The sequence below is a fragment of the Myotis daubentonii genome, chromosome 8 (assembly GCF_963259705.1).
Source record: "Myotis daubentonii chromosome 8, mMyoDau2.1, whole genome shotgun sequence".
NCBI classification, from domain to species: Eukaryota; Metazoa; Chordata; class Mammalia; order Chiroptera; family Vespertilionidae; genus Myotis; species Myotis daubentonii.
The window spans coordinates 12,212,503-12,232,517 of record NC_081847.1 but is presented as its reverse complement, the minus strand read 5'-3'; the positions used below and the strand labels follow the sequence as shown (position 1 = coordinate 12,232,517).

Here is a 20,015-nt window from a genome sequence, read left to right as displayed (position 1 = left end):
TGCGTAAATCAGCGAAGCAACAAATGGATGCTTCTCTCTCTAAAAATTCAATTAAAAAAAAATTTTTAAGACCATTAGCTCCTAATTAACATGGCAAAGGCATAGAGTTTTCCCACGTTGTTGAGAAAGTAGAAAGGTCTTCCTTCAATACCTCAGGCAGGAGCCCACGCGTAGAGGGCAGGACACCACTCTGTCCTTCTTGGCCTCGGCCACAAAGGACAGGAACATGGAGGAGGGTGGTGGTGAAGAGTATGGACTCAGGGTTACCTGGGCTCAAATCCCAGCTCTACCACTTATTAGCTGTGTCACCATGAGCAAGTTATTTTGCTTCTCTGTGCCTTGATCTTTCCATCTGTAAAGTGGGACTATGAGAACTTCCTCGAAGAGTTGCTGTGAGTATTAAATGAGTTGGTGGGTGAGGTTCTTAGAATGGGCCTTGGTGGATAACAGGCATTCTGCGTGTCTGCTGTTTCTGTGTATTTGTGTTTTTTTATACAAGTAGAGTCAGCCCCCAAGGCCGGGGTGGCACTGCCCCTCCCGGGGCTCGAGGGGGAAGCTGCACTGAGACCACCAGGCACCAGTGTAGGGTGGGGACCCTGGAGGTGCAGCAGGTTGAAAGGGAGGAAGCTCTGATGTTCTGCTTTCCCTGGCTACACAGGGTCCCCCCGTGGTCAGGACGGGGCTCCACACGTGCCCACTCCGGTGTGGACACAGTGTTAAGGCGAGGGCCATTGTGACTGCGGCAGGGGCTGGCAGCGACAGCCAGGGTCGCGGGCACGATGCAGTGGGGACGAGGGTTCAGAGCCCAGGTGGAGACAAGTGGGCCGGGCAGGCTCCAGGCCCCAGCTCCTCCAGCTGCAGCCACAGACGCCGGGAAGGCAAGCAGTGACGGGGCCTCAGACACGGCCGCAGACCCCGCCTCATTCCCCCGCTGGGCCGTCTCATGGTCGGCACACCTCCGGTCACACACACAGACCCGACGGTGCCCCCTAGAGAGAGGCTGAGGAGGCGGCGGAGGAAACGTGAGCTGAGCAGAACCTAAAGGCCTGAAGTGCTGGGTCAGATTAAATTGACCCGATTACACTGAACCTGGTGTTTTTCCTTGTCGCCCTGGGACTGGGGTTTGTGAGAAAGCTCAGCTCAATTACAGGAAATAAAGAGAAGACATTTCTCTCCACACACGCACGCGATAGTGTGAGTGAACGGCCCCGTCCGTTCAGCAGGCAAGAAGCCGCTAGGTTTTGGGGTCCTGTGTGAGGCAGCAGCTCTGCACCCATGGACCAGTCACTTAACCCTGATGTGTGTACCCTCATCTAAAAAAGGGCATAATAACCACACCTTTCCGCCTTATGGATTCATTGCAAAGACCAAGAAAATGAGTAAACGAATGGATGGATGGATGGATGGATGGATGGGACCACTGGCTGGATTACAGATTCAGGCAAGAAAACCGAAGGGGCAGGATGGAACGAAGCCATGAGGAGTTCTCACTGAGCAGCTGCCACAAGGCCATGCCCGTGCCTTTGGGAGGGCCCCCACCAAGGGAACCCCTACCTCCATCCTCACTTCACCGGCCGTTCTTCCTGGGGCTCACAGACCAGGGCTCGGAGCCGCAGGGATGCTCAGCATCCTGTGCCACCCCCACACTGAGATCTGCTGTCCCTTCTTCATGGGTTATGTTCCCCCTGGGGCTGCTGTTGCCCAAAAACTGGCCGGGCTTGGCGCCACGGAGACAAACAAGCCGATAGCCACAGCATCTGATAGCCCCAGAACCTGACCCTCGTGGGAGAGCCACAGCCAGCTGGCATGGGTACCACGGCCTGGCCGCAGCTCCTGGGCAGTCAGTCCTGGGAGTGACAGGACAGAGGGGAGGGGTCAGACTTCAGCCTTCACGTGGTCACAGATGCCCGACTGCGTCAGGAGAATAAACGCAGGCCTGGACACACATCACAGGACCCGGGAGCCTTCACAAATACGCTGTCCACACTCCCTGCCCGGGTCTGTGTGACCCCCCAAACCTGAGCCTGACCCCTCATGTTGAACCAGGCTTGACTGCCCATAGAGGGCCCATCTGTCCCCCATCTCACTGGGGGCTGGAGCCACTGGAGCAGAGGGGCCACAGGGGCCGGCGTCTGGCCCTCCCTCCCTCCTTCCCTCCCTCCTAAGTTGGGGATGTGAATCAGACCCTGGATGTCCACAGGTATGGAGACTGGTTGGCAGCAGGTTGGGGTTTGGGGGTAACCCCAGCCCCCTCCCGAGTCCTCCCTGCTCTAGCTGATCCCACAGCCTCTTGGATGCTGGGCACAAGGGCCCCCCAGTTGCTCTGAGAGGCAGGTACTAGGAGCAGGCTCCTGCCCAGCGTGCATCAGGCAAGTCAGGAGCCAGGCCGCTGACCCACAGCCAGGAGGCTGTAGTGCTGTTTCTCTCGTCTTAACGGAGCGCCCCCATCACCACCATGACAACAATGGTCAGCATTAATGAAACCCTCTGTGCCACTAGCCCAGGGATCCCCACAAACCCCTGCCCGCAGGTAGGTTATGTGATAATAATCCCTGCTGGGCACAGGGGCGGGCTAAGGCCCCGCTGGTCAGTGGAGGAGGCAGGGCTTGAACCCAGGCAGCCTGGCTTGGAGGCAGTGCCCCCCGCGACGTGGCCGGCTCCTCCACGCTGGCCAGCCACCCCGGCAAAGCTCTGCAGGCTGGCTTTGCCCTCCGGGAACCCCCGTCTCCCCAGAGGCCTCCAGCCCACTCGCTGGCCGGGGCAGCTCCAGGCTCGCCCTGCTGACACAGCAGCTATTTCTTGGCCCCAAAGCCGCAGTTGTTGGAAATTACGATCCTTCCTTCCTGCCTCCGAGCGCACGGCTCCAAGAGGCTCCTAATGCGCACGTCCCCCATCATCCACAGCAACTTCTTTCCATGGCCACGACCCAGGCGTGTGGAAATGCACGCCGCCGTGCACCACACGCAGCAAGCTCATTTGTCTCTGTCAGGCCCGCCAGGCCGCTCTCCCTCGCCGTCAGCCCGCGAGGGGCTTGGCCAGGCCTGGCCCGAGCAGTCAGGGTCCGAGGACCCCACGGAGTGCACCACGACGTGAGCATCTAATAGCGTTGTCTCAATGTCGAATAAATCACACCTTCATGGGCCATTTTCCAATTTGTAGCCCCAAGTCGCCTAAAACGTTACCAGCTGCACGGAGGAGATGTGTGCCTCTGGCACACGGCTCCCTACCCGTGGGAGAGCCGGGTGCTGGTGATCAGAGGCAGAACGCAGCTTCGTGTTTGCCACTCGAAAAACAAGATTCCTGCCCGGCCGGTGTGGCTCAGTGGTTGAGCATCGACCTATGAACCAGGAGGTCACAGTTCAATTCCTGGTCAAAGCACATGCCCGGGTTGTGGGCTCAACCCCCAGTGTGGGGCATGCAGGAGGCAGCCGATCAATGATTGTCTCTCATCACTGATGTTTCTCTCTCTCTTCCTCTCCCTGCCTCTCTGAAATAAAAATACTCTTTTTAAAGAAAAAGAAAAAGACAAGATTCCTCCCCCCACCTTTCTTTGGCCTCTTGGGGGACATGCATCTGGAGAGGTGTGGTCCAGAAGCATGTCTCACATGGCTGGGATTCTGGGACAGAAACTGTGGCAACTCCATGCTCTTGGAATGGGGTTGGCGGGCCTTGAAGCCTTACCAGCTTTGGAGTCAGAAAGAAAAGGGTCTGACCCCCAGATTTGCTATTTATCAGCTGTGTGACCTTGGGCAAACTGTGTGACCTTGGTCAAGTCATTTCACCTCTCTGGGCCTCAACTAAGTAATCATAGCACCCCCTTCCCAGATTGTGGAGGGGGCCAAATGGGAGAAGAAGAGAAAGGAGTTTAGAGTGTGCTTCGGGGATCCTGTGGTAAGGGGAGTGTTGATAACAGCTAATATTTATTAGGGGGGTTCGTGAATTGAACAGTATCCCCCAAATATGCATGTCTCTCGGGGCCTTAGAGCATGACCTTTGGAAATAGAGTCTCTGCAGATGTCATTGGTTAAGATGAGGTCGTATTGGAGGAGATGGCCCCAATCCAGGGCCTGTGTCCTTGGGGAGGAAGAGGGGACACGGAGGAGGGCCTGTGAAGGGGCGACAGCTGCTCACTCACCTGCTCTCTCCCCAGCAGACCAGGCGGGGCCCGGCCACATCAGTGGTGCAGGGAGCCCTCTGGCCTGATCGGCGCCCTCAAACGATTCCCAGGTCATCCCTGCATTTACCCTACCTGGGTTTTATGCAGTTGCTGCTGCTAAGCAGTAGAAGGGGGAGAAAGTAGCAAAATACAGGCAAAACCATCCTTACGACACAACCCAACAGCAAAGATCCACCCCCCCCCCCGCCTCCCGCTGGGTCAGGAGTGTTTTTCCACCAGGAAACCAGAACAGTTCATCTGAGTTTCTTCACCCTTTGTCCCAAGACGCAAAAATGTCAGAAATGTCAGAAATGTCCCCCCTCTGGCCTGAGGGACACGATCTCGCCCTCGTGGTCCACTTCCTGCACCGGCCGAGGGTCGGGGTGAAGACCACTGGCCGGAGAGGCAGGACAGTGGGGTGGCTCCTGCTGGGCCACGTGCTTACTGTGGGGTCCCCGCGCGGGGGTGGGGGTGGCGTGTCCCTCTCTGGGCGCCAGTTTTCTTCGCTGTAAACTGGGGGTGATAATGCCTGGTCGTCATCTCACAGATTAAGCTGGAGCAGGTCGTACAGGGCTATTTTCCTCTGTTTCCCCTAAGGGGTCAGCAACGTGAGAGCCAGGCCTCTATCTGTGCCTCCAGACCCTACTTTATAACACGGGGACTTGGGCTGTGGGTAAATCCATTTGTATCCACGGAGCACCAACTGCAGCTCCACACCATGCCAGTTTCTGGGAGGTTATTTTATATATTTTTTTTTTTATTGATTTCAGAGAGGAAGGGAGAGATAGAAATATCAATGATGAGAAAGTATTATTGATCGACTGCCTCCTGCACACCCCCTACTGGGGATCAAGCCTGCAATGGGGCATGTGCCCTGACCGGGAATTAAACTGTGACCTCCTGGTTCATAGGTCGGCACTCAACCACTGAGCCACGCCGGCCGGGCTCTGGGAGGTTATTTATAACCGTTAACACGGATGCTTAGCAATACCAGCAGGAGCCATTGAGCACTGGGGGCTCGCATTGAGCATTCGCTATGTGCTTTGCCTTAGTTAATTCTCACAATAAACCTGCAAGATGCGGATCATTAGAACCCCCGTTTTCCAGGGAAACTCAGTTCAGCGGGAGTAACTTGCTCGGGACCCCACTAGTTCAGCTGGACTCCCTTTCAACTCTGCCTCCAAAGCAGACCCTGCTGCCCGCAAGTACCACAGCCCAGTGGGTGGCTGCGGTGAGGCCAGACCCCCCACAGATATGACATTCCTCACACAAGCTTGTATTTCTAATGCCCGACACCGGGTCGAACAATCCATACGCCTTACGTCGCTGAGACCTCATACAACCTTCCTGAGAAGCCATCGTCATTATTATCCTGTTTATACAGATGAGGAATCGAGGCCCAGGCAGTGACAAGGATGGTGGCACGAGTAAGCCAGGAGCAAAAGCTGGCCTTCCTGACTCCACATCTAAGGTTTTGCCCCCACCCTTTTCAAAATGGGGCTGGATACCATGGGTGCTAAATCCACGCACAGCCAAGGGTGTTGGGGAAGAGATCCCAGGGGGCTTCCTGGAGGAAGAGGATCACAAAGGATGGGCAGAACCTGCCAGGCACAGAGTTCCTCTCTGCAGACACCTGAGGGCATTGGCCAGGAACCTGGGAGCTGGAAGGCCCCAGCCCCATCCTTCTGAAACGTAGCCCCTGGCACCTCATTCCCCCGAGGGACGCAAGAGGAATGTGTCCTGCCTCCCACCCCGCCCGCCCCACAGGCTTGTCTGCATGCCAGGCCAGGGCTGGCCCCGCGCCCTGTGCACTTCTCTCTCCTTTGTTCCTCAGGCCTCAGGAAGGGAGGTCCAGAGCCAAGGTTAGCGTGGGGCTCGCATACCTTAGGGGAGGGCTGGGTACACAAAGCACAGGTTATTCGGCGCGGCATTATTTGCGATCACAAAGGCCTGGACCCAATCTCACGTCCATCCACAGGAGACTGGATGGAGACACTCAGGCACAGCCACATACCATCCAGGGTCAGCCGGGGCAGAGTGGGAGGGCCTGGGAGCGCTAACAGCTGACATTTGGGGAGAAGTTTACATGCACAAGGGCAGGGCCTCATTCACGCGTATTAATCCGCAGGTCAACCTCGGGGGGCGGGACCGTGATCATCGCTTTAAAATGAGGAAGCTGAGGCGTGGAGAGGTCGAGTCCCTGGCGCCAGGACTGATGGCTACAAACGGGGCAGCTGGGATTTGGGTCAGGCAGTGGGTGTCAGAGCCACGCTCAGGACCACTCTGCCCCACGGCCTCCCTCCCCCGCCAGGAGCACCCCAGAATCTGGGAGAGAAGAGAAACACGCAGACAACCTTCGCACTCCCGTCCTGCGCTGGCCTGACAAATGGATTGCGGTAACTCAGCCGCTGTGGTAGCCAATTTCTCTCTCCGCTCCGTGATGGCCAGCGGGCCCATTGATTCATTTTATAGCCTTTCCTGGAGTCAGGACAAGGAAAACGAAACGATCCGCAGGACCCCTTTCATCACCAGCAGCCGGGTTTCACGGTGGGGGCGGAGGAAGGAAAGAAAAATCACTTTTTCCCCACTTTGAGCTCATCAACAGAACTCAAGGCCGGGCGGCCAACATGTTGGTGTTGAGAAAAGCTGTTCTCAAGCAGAACTAATTGGCAACAGAAATGGAATTTTCCCCCCAAAAAGGATAAACATGCTTTATCCCTGGGAATTACCCTGCGGAATAGGTATTCCAGACACGTTGTGTGCAGCTACCCGCGTGCGGCCGGCAGCCTCAGCCAGACGAGGCCAAAGGGGCCCGTGTGTGCCCACCATTCATCCAGGTCGGCCTATTTTGCACTAAAGACGCTCACGTAGGTCAACGGCCCAAACCAGTGCAGCCCGGGGCGGACATGGCTCTCCTCTGGCCCGGCATCACGTCCCTGCTCGAGGAGTAGCAGCTGGCTTTGGGGTCCCCCAGACACTGGTTTGGTGGGGTTGTCCCTCCCCCTCCCCCTCCCCCTCCCCCTGCTCTGGGGACTGCCTGGCAGGCTTCCGCCGAAGAAGAGCGTACTCCAGGGCTATTTCAGGAATGGGCACACAGCCTGAGAAACAATAGGCACGAGGAGAAGAAAAAGAGAAAAAAACCACTGGACGAGGCTTGCGGGAAGGGGAGCTCTGCGGTTTTAGAGGTGCAGAGAGGCGGTCGCACAAAACTCAAGACAGCAGCTACTGCCGAGGGAAGGAGGACGTAAATGCATGTAAATGATGTCAGCTTTCCGGTTCTCAGCGGCGGAGGGCGTACAGGTGTTTTTTATTTTACAACTGGATATGGCGAGACTTCACGGGAAGGGTAAAGGCGGCCCTTCAGGCGCCTCTGTCCGTGTCTCGTGATGAGACGATGATAAGTTCAATTATGGACCTGAGGTCCATGTTTTCAAGTCTTGAGGGAAGCCCTCAGACCTGGATTTGGGGATCAGGGATCTACAGGGACCCCTCTCCCTGGATAAGTGAGCGAAAGACATGAAGCTCTTCCCTCTGCGGTTAACCGGGGACAAGCCTCTCAGGTCCCTGGTGGGTGGAAGCGTCCAGTGGCATGTTTGGAGGGATCGCATGCCCCCTTCCACCTGCAGGGCCTCCCCGCCTCCCCTCCGTGGGGTGAGTGTGGAAGGCCATGCGGGCCTGGTCCTCAGAGGAGGGCTTCCTGCACACTGGGCGGGGGACAACACAGGAACAGCCACCTGACACCACAGAATCCAAGTCCCGTGACCTGCCTGACTCCTGGGTTTATCTGGACTCAGGTGACGAAGAGGATGTGGTGTCCAGGGCCCTCCACGCCCACCTGAGACAGACACTGACTCTCACTGTGATGCAAACGGAAGGGCCACTGGATGGATGAGCTGTGTATACGTCAATGAAACACAGGCATGCGCTAGAGCAGTGGTTCTCAGCCTTCTGGACCTTTAAATACAGTTCCTCATGTTGTGACCCAACCATAAAATTATTTTCGTTGCTACTTCATCACTGTAATGTTGCTACTGTTATGAATTGTCATGTAAATATCTGATATGCAGGATGGTCTTAGGCGACCCCTGTGAAAGGGTCGTTCGACCCCCAAAGGGGTCGCGACCCACAGGTTGAGAACCGCTGTGCTAGAGGTGCCCTATGATTCTAATTCAGGATTCTCCCCAAAAGTCTGGCTGTCTTGTCACCCTTAGCAACATAGCAAAGCAAGTATGTCCGCAAGTATGTGTTGAGTGCCTAGTATGGGCTATAGCATTGCATAAAACAGCCCACCACCCCCCGCCCCGCAAAAAAAAAATCCCTGCCCTCAGGAAGCTTACATTTTAGGGGACATTGAAGAAAAGAAAAATATATAGTATATTGGATGACGGATGATCAGTGGTGAAGAGTGGGCCAGCGGAAATCTGGACAATGAGGGCCCCAGGCAGAGGGGAAAGCAAGTGCAAAGGTCCTGAGGCAGGACTGTGCCTGGCACAATTGAAAACAGCAAGTGCAGTGAGGGGGTGAGTGAGGGGATGACCTCCAGATCCTGCAGGACCTTGTTGCCATGGCGAGGACTTTGCCTTTTACCCTGGGTGAGGTGGGAGCCAGGACTTGGGAGACGATGGTGTCCTGAGCAGAGGAAGGACAGGACCTGATTTCCTTTTTTTTTTTTTTAAATATATTTTATTGATTTTTTACAGAGAGGAAGGGAGCGGGATAGAGAGCTAGAAACATTGATGAGAGAGAAACATCGATCAGCTGCCTCCTGCACACCCCCAACTGGGGATGTGCCCGCAACCAAGGTACATGCCCTTGGCCGGAATCGAACCCGAGACCCTTCAGTCCGCAGGCCGACACTCCATCCACTGGGCCACACCAGTCAGGGCTGATTTCCTTTTAACAGGACCCGACTGGCTGCAAGTGGAGAACAGACTGTCAGAGCGGCAGGAGGAGAAGCAGAGACCCCAGTGAGGAGGCAACTGTAACGGTCCAGAGAAAGATGGTGGCCGCTTGGGCCGGGCGGATGCAGTGGAGGAGGCAGGAGGTAGTTAGCGTCCAGTTACAGGTGGCAGGTAGAGCCGGTCAAATTCTTCCTGCTGAAGAGTGGAGGCAGCTAGGCTCTACTCATGCTTTGGGATCGAGAAAGTTGGAGAGCTGGTTAGCGAGTGGAGATGTGGTTGTCGAAAGGGCTTTCTTCTTACCACCTCCTGGGGCTTGTGTCATGCCGGCATTGAAAGGAATGGTTTGGGTCTTCGTGGGCTAAGAGGGAAAACACCCAGGACACATGGGCAAGGGAAGAAAGGAAGAGGCAGCGTGGAGGGGAAATGGTCTCGCTTTCGGAAGCCTTGAGTAGGAGTGAGTGAATGGTCTGGACAGTGGTCGGCAAACGGCGGCCCCTTGAGTGTGGCTCTTCCACAAAATACCATGTGCGGGCGCGCACGTACAGTGCGAGTGAAACTTCGTGGCCACACTCAAGGGGCCAAAGAGCCGCGTGTGGCTCGCGAGCCGCAGTTTGCCAACCACTGGTCTGAGAGAACAGGCACATCTGGCCCTTAATTGCCTGGAGTGAAGATTTAAACTCGGGAATTGCCCTTTCTGCCACACAAAATAAAATTATAATAAACTTTGTTTTTAGTTATTTTTAAAGTTGCTGTGGCCCAGCCAGCATGGCTCAGCATCGAACTATGAATCAGGAGGTCACGGTTCGATTCCCGATCAGGGCACATGCCCGGGGTGCAGGCTTGATCCCCAGTACGCAGTGTGCAGGAGGCAGCCGATCAGTGATTACCTCTCATCATTGATGTTTCCACCCCTCTCTCCCTCTCTCCCTCCCTCTCTCCCTTCCTCTCTGAAATTAATACAAATATATTTTAAAAAATAAAATGAAATAACATTGCTGTGGCTTCCCTCTGCCATCGCAACACACTTCTCTTAGCCAGTCCCTACCTGGGCCTCCTCCTTGGCCTGGCCTGCAGGAGGCGGAACTTGGAAAGGAGAAATATTTTCCTCTCGTGCTTGCTGACTTGGGAGAGCTGGAAAGGGCCCACCTGGCTCCTAAAGTTTCTAAAAATAGAAAGTTGTCTTAACTTTCCTATAGTTTTGGCTTAGCCCTTCCTTCTACTGTGCCAAGATGCCGTTTGTGTTAGAAAATCGGTCGCTCTGCATGAAAATACAGGCTGGCAGGGCAAGACCTGCAACGGGAAGGAATGAGCGGCCAAGTGCCACTGAGGGGCCGCCAGAGATGCTGCCAGTGGGGACGACACCTCCTACCCTACCAACCCCTGCTCAGATTCCAGCCCCTGCACCCATCCTAGCCCCTGCTTCCACTCCACCCCCTGAATCCATCCCAGCCCCTGCACCCATCCCAGCCTCTGCACCCACTCCAGCCCCTGCATCCATCCCAGCCCCTGCACCCATCCCAGCCCCTGCATCCATCCCAGCCCCTGTATCCATCCCAGCCCCTGCATCCATCCCAGCCCCTGCACCCATCCCAGCCCCTGCACCCATCCCAGCCCCTGCATCCATCCCAGCCCCTGCATCCATCCCAGCCCCTGTATCCATCCCAGCCCCTGCATCCATCCCAGCCCCTGCATCCATCCCAGCCCCTGCACCCATCCCAGCCCCTGTATCCATCCCAGCCCCTGCACCCATCCCAGCCCCTGCATCCATCCCAGCCCCTGCTTCCATCCCAGCCCCTGCATCTATTCCAGCCCCTGCTTCCATCCCAGCCCCTGCATCCATCCCAGCCCCTGCTTCCATCCCAGCCCCTGCATCCATCCCAGCCCCTGCACCCATCCCAGCCCCTGTATCCATCCCAGCCCCTGCACCCATCCCAGCCCCTGCATCCATCCCAGCCCCTGCATCCATCCCAGCCCCTGTATCCATCCCAGCCCCTGCTTCCATCCCAGCCCCTGCATCCATCCCAGCCCCTGCACCCATACCAGCCCCTGTATCCATCCCAGCCCCTGCATCCATCCCAGCCCCTGCACCCATCCCAGCCCCTGTATCCATCCCAGCCCCTGTATCCATCCCAGCCCCTGTATCCCTCCCAGCCCCTGCATCCATCCCAGCCCCTGCACCCATCCCAGCCCCTGCTTCCATCCCAGCCCCTGCACCCATCCCAGCCCCTGTATCCATCCCAGCCCCTGCACCCATCCCAGCCCCTGCATCCATCCCAGCCCCTGCATCCATACCAGCCCCTGCTTCCATCCCAGCCCCTGCTTCCATCCCAGCCCCTGCATCTATTCCAGCCCCTGCATCCATCCCAGCCCCTGTATCCATCCCAGCCCCTGCATCCATCCCAGCCCCTGCTTCCATTCCAGCCCCTGCATCCATCCCAGCCCCTGTATCCATCCCAGCCCCTGTATCCATCCCAGCCCCTGCTTCCATCCCAGCCCCTGCATCCATCCCAGCCCCTGCATCCATCCCAGCCCCTGCATCCATCCCAGCCCCTGCTTCCATCCCAGCCCCTGCATCTATTCCAGCCCCTGCTTCCACTCCAGCCCCTGCTTCCATCCCAGAGATCAGAGCAGGGAGAGCAGTTTGGCTGTTGGTTCGTTTAGCTGAGAAGAGGAAGTTGAGGGAAGGGTTCCAAGGCCCATGGCCTGGAGTTTTAATCCTTCTGGGTGAGGGCTGAGGACAGTCCACCCCAGGGCTTCCGAGATGCTGTGGGCCAGCGGTGGGCGGGTGAAGGGTTAACCACAGCTCCCCAGGAGAAAGTGTGTCTGTGTGTGTCTGTGTGTGTGTGCGTGCACATGTGTGTACATACAAATACTATATATGCATATGCACACGCACGCACACATACACATAGATACATATACTTAGGGTTATTATACATTGTATTGACATAAGAATGTGTAGCACACGATTCACAAATAAAAACAAAATTTACAGTACCACTTTTTGTAAATCCTATCACCCATTGTTTCACACAGAACATTTTCATTCATTTTTCCCCCCCTCTATTCTTGCATCTGTAGTCAACCTATGGTTACAACGGATGACCGACCACAGTTCTTCAGGAATGGTGGTCGATACTTAATTTTACCTTAAGGAGTGAGACCACCATGATACAACAGAGAGCAGTCGAGCTGAACCCCTTTTTCAATGAAATGAGCAACTTGCTCGATGTTTGGTGCTACTCACAGTGTAACAGCTAGAGAGACAGCGGGCTTTGATGTTTAATCTGCATGGCTAACTTTTCCTCCCTCACTTTCTCAAATCTAGACAGTGAATAAGACAATAAATCAAACCCTGCGTCATACTCATTTGCCAATTCCCAAAATGTAAATACTCCCAATATGATCAGTATCAGGCTACCAACCTGACATCGCTAACAATGAGGTTGGGAAGAGACGCACCGCAGCACACCGTTACAGTATTCCCACCAGACAGCCACCCTCGATGAAAATAGCCTCAGGAGCACAGTAACATCATAGGTGCCAAGGTCCTTGTTTGCCCGGGACCGAGGGGGCTTCGGGACTAGCCAATCACCCTGGAGCTGGGACCACCACTCGGGTCTGGGCTTGAGCCTAAGGCCGAGCCAGTTCCTGGAAGGACAGGAGGTCTGAGTCAGTGCAGAGCTGCGCTGGGATGGAATTTTCCAGGGAAGAGAAAACAGGAGGCCACATCTGGGTGCCAGGACCTCCAACTCTGCCCAGATGCCTGCCACCCGCGGGATTTCCCACCTGCCGTGGCCCTGCTGCATATTTCTTATCTCTTGGCTGCTGCCGGCCACAGCTGCGGGGCGCATATGCAAATCGCCTGTGATAATATTAATGTGGGAAGGGGGGGGGGGGGGAGGCATGTGGAAAGCACTGTTTGTGTTTCACAATTCCGTTTCTACAGAGGAGCAGAGGGGGCCCGGGGTGATTTGAAACACATTTTTGAAAAAGCAAAATAAAATTGGAACAAAACCTAGTAGAGACATATGCCACTCTTTCCACACCCAGCTCTCCCCACCCCTGCCTAAGATTAACCCTCTTCTCTCACGCCTAGGAGTCTCCTACAACAGAGCAGCAAACACAGCAAGTGATTCGCACCAGGAGCCCTGCCCCCCCCCCCATCCCAGGACAGGGTGCCCCTTCCCTGGGCTGACATACATCCAAGGAGCTAAAGGCTGCTCAGCCGGCTGCTTCTTCCTCTGTCCGCGTCTCTGCCTTCCTCCTCCAGACAATGCTCCCTCCTCCTTCACCCCAGCTTCCTGGGTGATCATCACAGACTCAGAACGCAGAATACTGGCAGTGGGAACGTTAGTGAAAATCAAGTCGGAAAAACCGAGATCTGGTTCTCATCTCGGCCAGGGACCAGCTGTGTGTCCTTGGGCGAGTTATTTCACCTCTCTGAGCCTCTGTCTGCTCAGTGTACAACGAAGAGAATAGTAATAATAATACCTACTCTCTGGGGGATTGTGGGGCTTCCCCAGGCTAACGTTTCAAAACGCCTAGCACGGTGCTTGGTACACAAGCAGACACACAAGAAATAGCAGTCATAGCAATACACCCCCGCCCCCCGCGCTTAAAGATCGCCTCGTTCTGCTGCTCCATTTTAGAGATGGATAAACGGAGGCCCAGAGAGGGAGAAGAACTTGCCCAGCGCCACACGGCGAGATACTGCAACGCCCTCTTAGCTTCCACGGAGCTCCAGGTCGGAAAGCGAGGACCCGCTGCCCTCCTCGCGCCTCCCCTCCCTCCAGGGTCTGGTCCCCATGCGGCCGCACTCACCAGCAGCGGGTCCGGACCCTCAGGAGCCTGTCACCATCCTCCTGGGAGCAGCCTGGTTGGTCGCTGTAGCAGTGGGTTCCCATTCAGGGCAGGACTCCAGCCAGGACTCGCGCCGCCTCGCAGGAGCCCGCTGTCCCCGTGGTCTTAGCGACTGAGCGCTGCCGGCCCCGATAGCGCAGCCGGCTCTTATCTGGCCTGTGTCAGGGTGCAGGCAGCTGTGGAGCCGGGGTTCCAGGAAGCCTGCTGGGGCGCCCCCAGCGGCCCGCGCCCCCGGATGCTGCCTGCTGCTCTGTACGCCGCCGATTTGCCCGTCAGTGTCACTCGGAGCTCTGCCTGGGAGGATTCCATGTGGCCCCCGGCAGGCGGGGCCCCCACCCCTTCTCGTCCCACCCCCCCACTCCCATCTTGGCAAGGGGACTGGGAAAAGGCAGCAAGTTGCAAGTCCACACGGCGTTTGTGGTCGTGTCCTGAGCTCTCCGCGATTAATCCTGGAGCATCTGACTTCTGCTGTGCCTCGGAGCGGGGTGTGGGGACGCCTAGAAGTTTCTGTTTACTCCATTCTGCGGGGCTGCGTGCTAATCACAAACAGACAGGGACGCAGCCTCTCCCGCCTGCGCCCCCCCCCCCCCACCTCTTTCCTCTCCTTACCTTGCCGCTTTCTCCTCGCGCTGTCTCCTTTCCCTCCTTTCTTCCCTCTTTGCCATCTGTCCCCTCCTCAGACTGGGATCTGATCCTCCACACACCCCTTCCTCCAAACCCCATCGTCCCCTCTGCACCTCCCCCATCTCCTAAGATGCGAATTGGCTTGGCTTTTCCCCTTTACATCTTTATAGTTAGTAGTCGGCTTCTTTTATTACCTTTTCCCCTTTTTTTTACAACCTAATTATTTCAGGGTTTGCCCTCCCCCCCCCCCACCCTGCACACACACCCTCCCTTCTTACATCTGTGTGTGTAAGACTCCCAGAAACTTGGTGTCTCTGAGTCGAGGGGTGGGGTCCCAGGCTCCTTTGGTCCCCTCGTGCATCTTGCTTTTGGATTCTGCTCAGGGATGCAGCCGGGAACAAAGTCCCCATTGACGGAGGCCGGCCCGCAGTGCCTCCCAGCCTCTAAGTCTAACACCTAGAGACGCATTTCTCTCTGCCTCGCCTTGGCTCCCGTCCACCCTACAGCCCTGCAGACAAACCAGGGCTCAGCAGCCCCGAAGAACAGAAACGGACACCTCTCACCGCACTCCCCCACACGCATCCTCTGAAGGGTAACTGGGCAAGAGCTTTGAAAACCGAAAGTGAGCAGAGGGCGCACCCAAAGGTCACTTACGCCTGTGCATGGGGAGGCACACACGGAGAAGTTCGCTAGAAAACAATGGTTTATCGCAGGAAACCATTGGAAATAGATATCCATCAAATAAGGACTGTTAAAGAGAGCACGGAAGAGTCATCCTGTGGTTTAAAAAGACTGAGGGGTGTCTGTAACAACAGAGATGCATCTCCAAGATGTATTACTGAGGGAAAGGGGGTCAGAATGGAACATTTTGTAATCCTGACGGTGTGACCCTCCCCCTTCCTCACACACATAAAATGAAATACTATGGAAACACATACGAAGCCAGGAAAATAGTCTGGAAGAATACAAACTAAACTGAGTCATTACCTCTGGGAGAGGGGGCGGCAAAAGGTTTCGGGGCGATGCTCTGACCTGTAATAGCTTCATTTCGAAAAAAAAAAAGACAATGGGTTCGTCTGTCACTCACGTCCCAACCAGCTTCCCTCTCTGGGGACATGGCACCTCACACAAGGAGAAAACCTCATCCCGCCACCCCCCACCCCCCCATTTGCCTCCTTGGACCAACTCCAAGAATCCTGCACCGTCAGGGGAGAATAAACAGCCGTCCTAAGGCGGGAGCCCAGACATTCTGCAAACGCTCCAGCCGGGCCACCTCGGGTTAGATGTTGGGACCCCTTGGGCCAACATGACTTATCGGAGTGAAATTCCTTCAGAGCAGGGAGCTGTCCAGTTCCCCGCAGCAGGCCTGGCCTCCTGGCAAGGACAGCAGATCCGCACTTGAAAGGAAAGGACTGGAAAGGGGTGATTTCGTTTCAGGAAACCATGTCACCTACTCTAACCTATAAAACACGAAAACCTTTTTGAGGCGCTTTAAAGGAACCCGTTTGAACAAATTCAGACAAGGGCTACTGAGGAAGCACGGCACCGACGGAGCCACGTTCCTCCCCGTGCTGGCTGCACGGAGGACCAGTCTCACAGACAGAGGGGCAAGCGGCCCTTGTATCCTACGCTGTGGGTGGAATTCCCCAGCAGGCTCTCTCCTGTTCTTCACTTGTCGGGAGGCGGCTTTGTCCGGGGGAGCTGCTGCGGAGAAGACAAATGGTATCCCCATCGACTGAACCAGTGGGGGCAGCCCCGCCCCGCCCCCGCCCTCCAGGGCAGAAGAAAGCCCCAGGTGTGGAACTCAGTCGTCCTGAACTTGGGGTTTCCAGCCGTCCGAAGGCCTAACGGAGCCAGGCCGTGCCGCTTCCCAGGCTCACACAGGGTGGCCCCCGACAGGACTTGGTGACACACAGACGGGGCACCAGACATCGTGGCAAAGTCACGTTACACCTGGGGCAATGCCCTTCCAGGTCCATCTGGCCTCGGCCTTGAACATCTCCACCATTTACTAACCTGCCTTTTCAACCAAGAGAAAGCCGGCCTCGGGCTTTTATTCACTCAGCCGCCAACAGCCTCCGGCTAGGATTGTGGTTTCCCATGGACACTTTCCAATCTTCACATTTTTAAAGTTTAAAAGTGACTTTATCAGATAAGGAAAAACTAACAAAACGTGGAGTTTAGTTCATGATAATGTATGGATATTGGAGCATTCATTGTAACAAATGCTCCATAACATGTAAGATGTCAACAGTAAGGGGAGACAGTGAGAAACTGGAAACACGTTACATACGCGTTCTCTGTACACTCTTTGTAACTTTCCTTTAAATCTAAAGTAATTCTAAAAGTGAAAGTTTATTTAAACATTTTAATGGACCTAGAAAATAAATAATTCCATGTTTTTTTGTTTTGTTTTTTAATCCTCACCTGAGGATATTTTTCCATTGATATTTACAGAGAGTGGAAGAGAGAGGTAAAGACAAAGAGAAATATCTATATAAGGGCCTGGGTCGGGGAGGAGCGTGCAACTGAGATACGTACCCTTGACCAGAATCTAACCCGGGACCTTTAGTATGCAGGCCAACGCTCTATCCACTGAGCCAAACTGGCTAGGGCCTATGTTGTTGTTTAATGTATATATGGAGAGAAACAGAGAGAGAAAGCACATGTGGCAGAAATATTAACAGTTGGTGAGTCTAGGGGAGAGGTATTTGGCTGTTGGTGGCGCTATTATCTCAACTTCCCAGCAGGTTAGAAATTTGTCCAAACAAAAAGCTAGCAGACAAAGGAAATTAAAGAGAAATATTAAGCACATAAGAGCCCAGGTGGTGGCTGAGCTTCTGGCACTTCAGGCGAAGAGGTGCCTGGCAACGAGGTGGATCTGTGATGACTCCGATGACCTCTCTAGTCCCTGCGCGGCCACACTCACCACCGTGGCCGCATAGCCACACGCTTCCAAGCCACACGGCGTTTCTAACACTTCCAAACGATTTCCCATCTCTGCCGGTGTTCCCTCATGAGGTGAGCAGGGCAGGTGTCATCGTCCCCCATGGCCAGGCTGGTGTTTGGGACAGAGATGAGTAGAGAGGAAGTGTCCCCGTGTGGACAGGCGTGTGGGGCCATCTGCACGGCAGCCCAGGTGGTGAGTGCTGTCGTCAGAGCAGAGGGGAGGGGCCTCTGCCTTTGAGACTGGAGAGGAAGCCCCAGGGAAGTGTGTCACCAGGGAAGGATGAGGAAACAGAAAGGTTACGTGATCTTTCTAGAACACCTCTATTCTCGGGCCCTCGGGGGAAGGCCAGTCCCACCGCCCTTGCGGCCCTGTGGAGCCGGAGCCTCGCTGTCTAGTCCCACTCGGCCCCCTCCCGTCTCCTGCTTGGGAAGGGGGTGCGGGAGGTGTGGGGTGCTTTTAACAGGAGGAACAGTCTCCAAAACCCACCCCACTTGGTACCATCCATCATTCTCTGCTACCCACCCTGTCAGCCCTCAGCACTGACAAGGGCGTAGTTTGCTGGATTCCTCCTGGAGATAAACATCTCGATCCATCCTTCCAGGCTTCTCTCCCCTGCACTCTCACCGGCCCACAGCCTCTGCTGCACCTCCGCTCAGGCATCAGATAGACGGTGCTCTCTGGTGAGCTGGGGAAGGCGTCTGGGATGACAGGCTCCCGTTCTGGCCTGGCCGGCCGGGGCCATAAACCTGGATTCAGCAGAGAAGGAACCTGCCCTGCAACCTTATCAGTTGGAGGGACTGTTAGAGGCCTCATACAGACACCGTCCACAGTCCCTCGGGACCCTCCGGAGTCAGATACTTTCAGAACCAGCCCCAGTTAAGTAAATAGTTTCCTGCACGTGAATGCTCGGGGGGGCTTCTCGGAGGACCTGACATTCTCCCCTTGGTGACAGTCGTTTCCTTGCAAACATAACATTGAGCGCAATCTTCGCATTCCCGGGATGACTTCCCCCGCTGAGGAATTCTGCGAGCCTCCTTCAGTTCAGGGCCGTGGCTCTGTTTTGTGCTTTGATGACAACACCCCCCGCCCTCCCCGAAATGCATCCTGTATAATTTGATAAGAGCCCTTTGCACCCCCAGCCCATGCCTGTCTTCCTTCGCCACAAATTTCTAGGAAACTCTTCAAAATATGTGCTGCCTAAATTGGACCCTGATGCTGGGAGCACTAATGGGCGTCCCCTTCAAAGCGATTCTCTACAACTCAACCGAGTACGTGGGGCCGGAGACAATGGGCTGAAGCGCACAAGTTATTTGTCTTGGCGGGTTTCATGCTGGTTGGAATCTGCTCTGGGGGGAAAACAAACCCTGCATATGTTTAGATTTATAATTTATACCAAAAGCACAAATACCTCGCAACAGAGCCAGAACGAGGCGCAGTCCAGAGCAGGAGCCCTGGGCATGGAGGCTGCCCTCTGCCGTGGGCGTACTAAGAGAGACGACAAGCTGCTTTTCAGCAAAGCCCCCTTCTTCTCCGCCCCCTCCCCAGGGAAACATCTATGGCAGATGCTCCCAACGGCCCGACCCTTGTGCAAATGGCCTGCTACGGCTCCTTCCTCGCTGTCTGGGGAGGTGACTGTCCTTTGCCCCGTCCTGAGCGGTTCCCACTGACCACCTCCCTCCATCCTCACACAGCTGTCCCAGGTCCCCAAGCCAGAGAGCAGGAAACTTCAGGACAGGAAGGGGAAGTCACTTCCCCACAGTCCACAGCGAGCAATGGACAGGGCCAGGATTCTAACTCAGGGAGTCTTGTTCTAGAACCAACGTTCTCCATCCTTAGGCACTTTCGGAGCAAGATCTAGCCGGGATGCTTTACTAACTGGACTTTTTATTGCAGCCGAGTTGGAAGAGAAACAAGACAATGGCAAGAAAGTAAAATGAAATCATGACTTGACAACAATGAGGTCCCGCTCCCCAGATTAAACCAAAGAAAAATGGGGAAAGAACATATTCAACCTAAATCTCCTCAGCCTTCTCCACCTCCATCTCCAGGCCCAGACAAGAGATGCCCAGTTCAGAGAGGAGACTCAGGACCCCAGAGGACTCTCCATCAACAAGCACGGCCCAGAGCTGCCCTTTGGGTTCCAGAACAAGGACCTGGAGGAGTGCACTGCGGAGAGATTGCTGTGAGGGTCGTTATAATAAGGGCCCCCATGAATATGCCTTCCCAGATCCATGGTCCCCTGCAGTGGGCTGATCCTGCTCACCATGAGAGGTGGAACCTGGATGTCCACCCCTTCGGGTCTGTGGCTTGCTCTGACCCACAGAATGAGCTGGAAGTGATGGTTCGCCAGCTTTGGGACCTTCTCCCTGCACTTTCTGTCTTTGCTTTCACTTTCTTGCAACCTCAAGACCAGCAGCGCTGAAGGCGACTGGGCCAGAAGGTGGAGGCCCGTGTGGAAGGGAACCTCGGCCCTCGGCCGACAGCCAGGCCACTGCTGGGCCTGTGGTGGGGCACCTGGACC

The 20,015-nt window shown here is 55.5% G+C and overlaps 1 protein-coding gene across 1 annotated transcript in view; it reads right to left on the bottom strand.

Annotated features, from left to right (window-relative positions):
- The window catches only part of RIPOR3 (RIPOR family member 3), a 64,997-nt gene extending 50,531 nt beyond the window's left edge, over positions 1 to 14,466 (bottom strand). Inside the window, exon 1 of the mRNA XM_059705316.1 lies at positions 13,882 to 14,466. The gene's annotated coding sequence lies outside the window, so the exon portion shown is untranslated. The remainder of the gene's footprint in view (positions 1 to 13,881) is intronic.
- Positions 14,467 to 20,015: the final 5,549 nt, after the last annotated feature.